Source organism: Molothrus ater, chromosome 5 (genome assembly GCF_012460135.2).
Source record: "Molothrus ater isolate BHLD 08-10-18 breed brown headed cowbird chromosome 5, BPBGC_Mater_1.1, whole genome shotgun sequence".
NCBI lineage: Eukaryota > Metazoa > Chordata > Aves > Passeriformes > Icteridae > Molothrus > Molothrus ater.
In genome coordinates, this window is record NC_050482.2 from 47,516,662 (window position 1) to 47,523,206 (window position 6,545).

Below are 6,545 nucleotides of genomic sequence, written 5' to 3' on the forward strand. Positions count from 1 at the left end.
GGTCAGGGAGCTGGGCTGGAGCCCGGCATGGGCTTTCACAGAGTGAATGACGGGGCTGCTGTCACTGGTGACAAGGTCACAGATTAGTAATTTATTAACCATTTATATTACTTGGTTTATTCACCATTATGCAAGAAATTGGAGAATTGTAATACACATTGCATGCTGCAGCTTATTTGTTCTCTTTTAAAGTAGATGGTGACTTTTTCCATTGTGCTGAGGAGGTTTTGCCAAGACTACAAACTTGCACATATCAGCATAGGAATACGTGGACTGGGTTAGACTGGGGGTCCACCTTGCTCTGTCCTCTGTCTCTGGCAGAAGCTGGTGGTGGACATTTAGGTGTAAAGTAAAACTATGCAATGATCTGGTCTGGCCTCCCACCACCAGCCATCTGTAACTTCAGGGACTTAGGGAAGTCTTATCTTTGTGTTTCAAGTAGTCCTCAATTTATACAGCTTCAGGTTGCCTGATAAAATGCTTGTGTCTAAAATACAACCCTGAAAGCTAACATTTATGTTGTACTCTTCCTCCAGACAGGCCAAAATAACCAGCAGTCCCTACAGCCCCAAGCAAAGCATCCCTTGGAGGGATCAGCAGTCTGTGCAAGGATGCAGCTGTTGCTACAGGACAGCCTTGAAACTCTGAATGCAGAATAACAAGAAGTTAGGGGCCTTTCTCTCCTGTTATTCCTTGTAATTTATGTAAATATATTCTGGGATCAAAATGCTCTACATTTCCTGAGAAATTATGATGACAACTTCAACAAAGGCACAACTGTATCCTTTTATCAGCCTTTTCAGAGTCTTGATTTTTCTCTTCTCTAGCTAAGCAGCGTTTCAAGTTCCCAAGCAGAAGCCAAAGAGGGCCAAGTTTGAGTTTTGTTATTTTCTGAAACTCAGAGAACTTACATCCAGGAATTATTTACCAGATTGTCTCATACCTCACCCACTCAACTAACTCCCAGGCTGCAGCTAAAATTCTTACTGTGTTAATTCTTCTGGTCCATTCTGAAAGATTTCATATGAAACTAGTTTTTACCCCTTTCCTTTTGGAGGTTATTGTATTGTCACTGAATTTCTTTCCATAAACTCAGGCTTTGGGAATCCTTAAATTGCTAGTCTGCATCCTCACTGTGACTGGAGAGTGTTTTCAAAACAACTGACATGCCAGACACCCCCACAATCATTTAGACATAATCCATTCTTTATTTGTGTTCTCATAAATTGCTTCATCCAGACCTTAAAGACAACCTGTTTCTTTTCCTCTCTGACTCTCTTTCTTATGTTTCAACACATTTCATGTACACAGTTGACTGCAGTGCTGAATGGAAATCTCTGTATTGGATTTATCTTTAGAGACCTGAAGGGCAAGGCCAGTCTGTCCTCCATTCAGTGCATAATTTGATTCATGCACTCTTTTTTTAATCACCAGCTTTATTGTCAGGAAGACACAGGCAAAGACAAGCTGAAGGCAGGGTATTCTGGGTAATCCCTGAGGGACCAAAGTCTTTGTAGAGTATGGTTGTTAATTTTCTACAGATATTAATTGTGCTAAAGGATGGTGGGAAATGTCTGGAGGTCATGTGGAGAAAATACTCTGTGAACTAGACACCAATTGAATTATTAACTGTGATTTTGGGGGCTGAAGAGTCTCTTAAGCTATTTTGGAAAATCCTTCCAGACACCTATCTTTGCCATTAGGTATCTAAATAGTTTTGAAAAAAAATTTTAAAATCCCCTGGTTTCCATGGGTCTTGGCAAAAATCAGTTCAGTGTGTTTCAGAGTGATGGAAATTCTGAACATATCTACTGAGTAACACCATTCTGAGTGCACAGTTCCAGGTAGCTAGAAAAAGACTCTTTGCAGAAGGTTCATATTTGGTCCCTAGCAACTGATATATCTTCAGTGTTGAGTCGTGGTGTACAGACCAAGGTTATCCAGCCCTACTCACCTTCTGAACATATGAACATGGATAATAGGTTAAGGCAATATTTTGAAACATAACTTCCTCTCCCTGCCCAGCTGGAAGTGCCAAGCACTAATCCATCTTTCTGCATTCATCAGTTGTCCAGCACTTTCAAAGTTCAAATTCCCCAGCTGTTTCAGATGGAGTGCTTTAAAAATAGGGCAGAGAGAGAAATTCACCTGATCTTTATAGAAATACCTTCCTCTGGTAAGCAGAAAGAATGCCTGTATAGAATAAAGGTATTCATGCTCAAGTAGACTGAGCTTGTCAACTTTTTTTTGCTTGGGACACAAAACAGCCATCATTAAAGAACAGGGTCAGGTTTTGCCTACTGACCTAAAGCAGCAACAAAATGCAGAAGTTCTGGTCTCCTTAGCAAAGCTGACTTGTGTGTGTGCTTTACTTTCTTTCCCTCCAGCAATGTCCCATTGAGAAAGGCTTAAGCAGATGAAAAAAAAAATATTTCCCTTTTTTCTGGTAGAGAATTAAGTGCTCTGAGGTCTGCTCTGAGGTCTCCTGCGAGCATATAACCTTCTCCTGTGTGTTGGGAGTCTCCTCAGCTGAGTATTTCCACGCCTCTGGCTCTGCAGAGCATTCAGTCGAAGGGGAAGGACAGTTTTGCTGATGACATTGAGACGTTCGTTCAGTTCTTCCAGCCTTTTCCTTATCGACTGGACTTCCCTCACAAGGTTGTCCACAGCTGCAGAGACGGGGCGGAGACTGCAACAGGAGTAATACAGAAGAATAACTCGGTTTAGGGAGTATTTCTGAGCATGCAAAGTAATTTACCATGACCTTTGTTTCTTGTTGGGTAAGGGCCCTTGACGATGGAAGAGTTGCAATCATTAAAAATGTTTCAAAGCTACTCTGCTCTTCAGTGATGGGAGTTCATCTGAGGGCCCCCATCTGAACCCTGGAAAGCACAAGCTTCAGGACCAGCATGAGCAACATGGTCTTTCCACCACTTTATTTTAATTAGTAATAATTAACTAGGAGTACACCTGGAGGCTAGGCCAGTGGTTCCCATGGAGTACTGTTAGTCCTCAACATTTCTAATGGACCAGTCTGTGTCCTTGCCAGAAAACACATAATTCAAAGCCCAGTACAGGATATAGGGCAGGATACCCTCATCACATATTCCTGGACTAAAGTTAGAACTTTCCAAATACAGGACTTAATATCATCCCTGATAATCTGAGGCACCAATGAATTTCAGTACTCTCAGTGGGAAAGTTGTGATGAATTCTATGCTAGCAACAGCCACCATGCAGCCAGGGAGAAATCCACTTGATGCCCAAGGCCAATGTACAATCTATGATGTATCCTCCCAAAACCCTGATTTGTACAGATACCGTGTGACCACCTGCCCAATGCCTTTTTTCCTTCTAATCTTTCCTCTTCAACTGGTTCAATGTGTAACATTTGCAAACTTTTTTTTCTTGTTTTCTAAAGAGAACAATTAGTTATGGAAGACAACCACTTTACTTGCTTTAGGAACAATTCTGATTTAAATTATATTAGTTTTCTAGTAATTCCCAATATTCCTTTTTCCTCTCTTTCTTTCCCAGCCTTTCCTACTCTCTTTCTGGAAATATGAGATTGAATTAAATTTTATGAGTTTGTTCAACAGTTAATATCTCCAGCAATGCAAAAGGGGAATAGGATGACATGAACTGGTGAATAGCTTTCTCAGATCAAGGTGTTAGAGACTGAAATAAACATCACAGACCAAATCAGCTTCTTTTCTCTGATCTGTGGCCAAGCCCATGTGTGGATTTGTAGACCAATTCATTTTTTCCAGCCTGCTCTCACAAGTGTGAGCTGCCAAGGGCAATTTCTTTAGGAAGATTCTTGTAATACAGTGATGGCAGTTGAGAGTGTTTCACGATAAATAGTTAGCAGAGTATTCAGTTTACTAATCAGAGGTACTGAGATAATGTTTTATTTCCCCCCAACTGAGAAATATGAAAATTCATCTTTTAGAAGATGAATCCTGCTCAGGGAAGGACACCCAGGAGAGGACTGAATCCTACCTCCAGATGAGAAGAATTACCTGGAGAACTCAGGCAGGAGAGCATTTGGGTTGTTCAGCAGGGTATGCTTCATTTGCCAGAAGATGTCATTTCCCCATTTCTCGAGGGTTTGAGTAATGCTGTGAACACCTTCGATGTTGACCTTGTCAGCTAGGTTAGCAGGATGTCCATGGAAGAGAGGAAAAGAAATGTGTCAGCAAAAGGAAATACAAGCCAGTGCTCTGAGTTTGATTCCGTTCCCCATCACAACTCAGTTGTGATGAAATGCCAAATATTAAACACATGGAGGATCTAAATTAAAAAGGAGCTAACTCTCTCTCACAGTGTAATTCTCTGCCTCCAGGTGCCTAGAGTTTCTGCTGTCACTGGATTCCCCAGCTGATTATTTCTAAAAGCATTTTTTCTCCAGAAGTCTCCATCAGCTACCCAGGAATCAAGAAAGAGCAGTCATGAATGAGCATTGTCTATCCCACTCCAAGGACAAAATAAGTGAATCTGCATCTCTGAGTTACTGAACACCTCCCATGCTGAACCACCGCTGTGACCTCCTACCGCCTTCTCTGTAGTTCCATTTCTGATGCTGGTCCAGAAAGTCCTCCTGAGATTTACTGCAGGGCAAAAGGATGAAGAGGAGGAAAAGAGGAGGAGTCACCATGATGGTCGTTGTAGGATCTTGACTTCCCCCTGTCTCTGTGGAGACAAAATGTCTTGCTAAGTGCTTTATTTCTTTTTTCTTCTCTTTCTCCACTTCCCATCTGTCATCACAATACCAAATTTCTCTTTGGTGATGTTTTTATTTAAAATGTTGTTCAAGTTGCTCAGAATAGGTTTTACAGAAGCAGAGGGACTTTTCTTTTTCTCAGGTATGAACTTTACTTCCTTTTCAAGCAACAGAGTAGTACTGAGATACTTCATCAACCAGCAGCAGCTGGGGAAGTAGCTTTGCTTCCTATGTAGCTGTGTTGGGATAGCACCTTATGGTTACCATTGTTCTAGCAGTGTCAGAAGGAGGTACTACGGAGTGGGAAAATCACTGCATCCCTACTCTGTATTTTGGAGAAACAAGGTAAACAACCATTGAACAAATTATCAAGTGTCCCATGGTGGCCAGAATAAAAAAAAAAAAAGTTCTTTTTGATCACTAAACAGTGGCAATATCTTAGATGCTGCCCATTGATGGAGCCTCAAAGGTAACTCCAAACCCCATGTACAATCTCCACCTTGCCCTGGTGTCACGGGGTCAGTTCCTCCTGAGCAAAGCTGCAGAGTTGACAGGACATGTATATGAACTGATGTGAACACTTACCCAACTCCTTGTTTTCTTTCAAGTTTACCATCATTCCCAAGCCAGCCCTAACCTACAAGCCCTCCTGGGCAAGTACCATTTCTAAACCTAAGAGGATAGATAGTCTCTCTACAGCTTACTCATGCTGATTTGTTATTCTTTCCTAATAAATTAGTCCCTCAGTGTTGAATCTGGTACTTTAATTAAAAAAAAAAAGTCATGAACAGCTGTTCTGCTAGAAATTGGCTGAAAATATCCATTATGCACATATTGCACATAGCAAACAGAAAAAATGCATTGCCAAGTTCATGGGGTTTAGTGATGATTTTGGTCATCTGTAGTCACAGTGATGGAAGGGCTCATGTGAGAAGCAGGCACATCCAGAAAATCTGAATTATTCTTCTGTTCAGGTACATGCATCAAAAGCTTAAGATCTCACTGCAAAATATGAGGACATTAATTTTTTTTTTAATATAATATAACCATCTGGGAAGAATTCAGTCACCTCAAAACCTACCAGAAGCTGTAGCAGATAAAGCAGTAAATAAATAATTGCTTTCACTTTATGCCTTTCTTACATTTGATCACTAGTGCATTTTAATTGCAACTGCATTTATTTTTCCACTATTTAAAGTATCATTATGAATATAACCATACTAATGGAAAATGTCATGATACTTTAAAAACATTACTTTCCATCTGTCAGGATGTAATTTGTATTTAGTATTCTTCATCTAATTGCAGTATTCATTTAAAGGAAAAATAAATTACCTTCTTCCTATCTCACACATGCATACACCTTTTCTTCCTGCTAACTCAGAGCTGCCAAAATAAAGATCTTTAAGAAGGTCTGACAATATCACCAAGGCTCATAATGAAAAGGTCTTCATGGACCTTCTTGAAACTATTTGCATTGACACCATACCTCCTCCACCTCTCAGCTTTTCCAGATAAATGTGCCAGCCTTTGCAGCTTTTTTTTTCTCTCTTTCTTTGAATGACTATGCCCTGCAAATGCCTTTTTAATCTTCCCTGATGGGAAAGGACTTACCAGACACCTATGTGTCTAATTGCAAATGATTTGAAATCGCTGCCAACATCAAGGAAACAGTGTGGCTTCCAAGCTAATTGGAAAACTTCCTGTAGAGATTGTCCATTCCTTATCCTTTCCAACTTCCACTTGTTTCAATGCCCCACAGCTGGGATACTTTGATCTTTCTCTATTTGTTAAAAGTAGGGTGGTAATAAATTCCACCTAC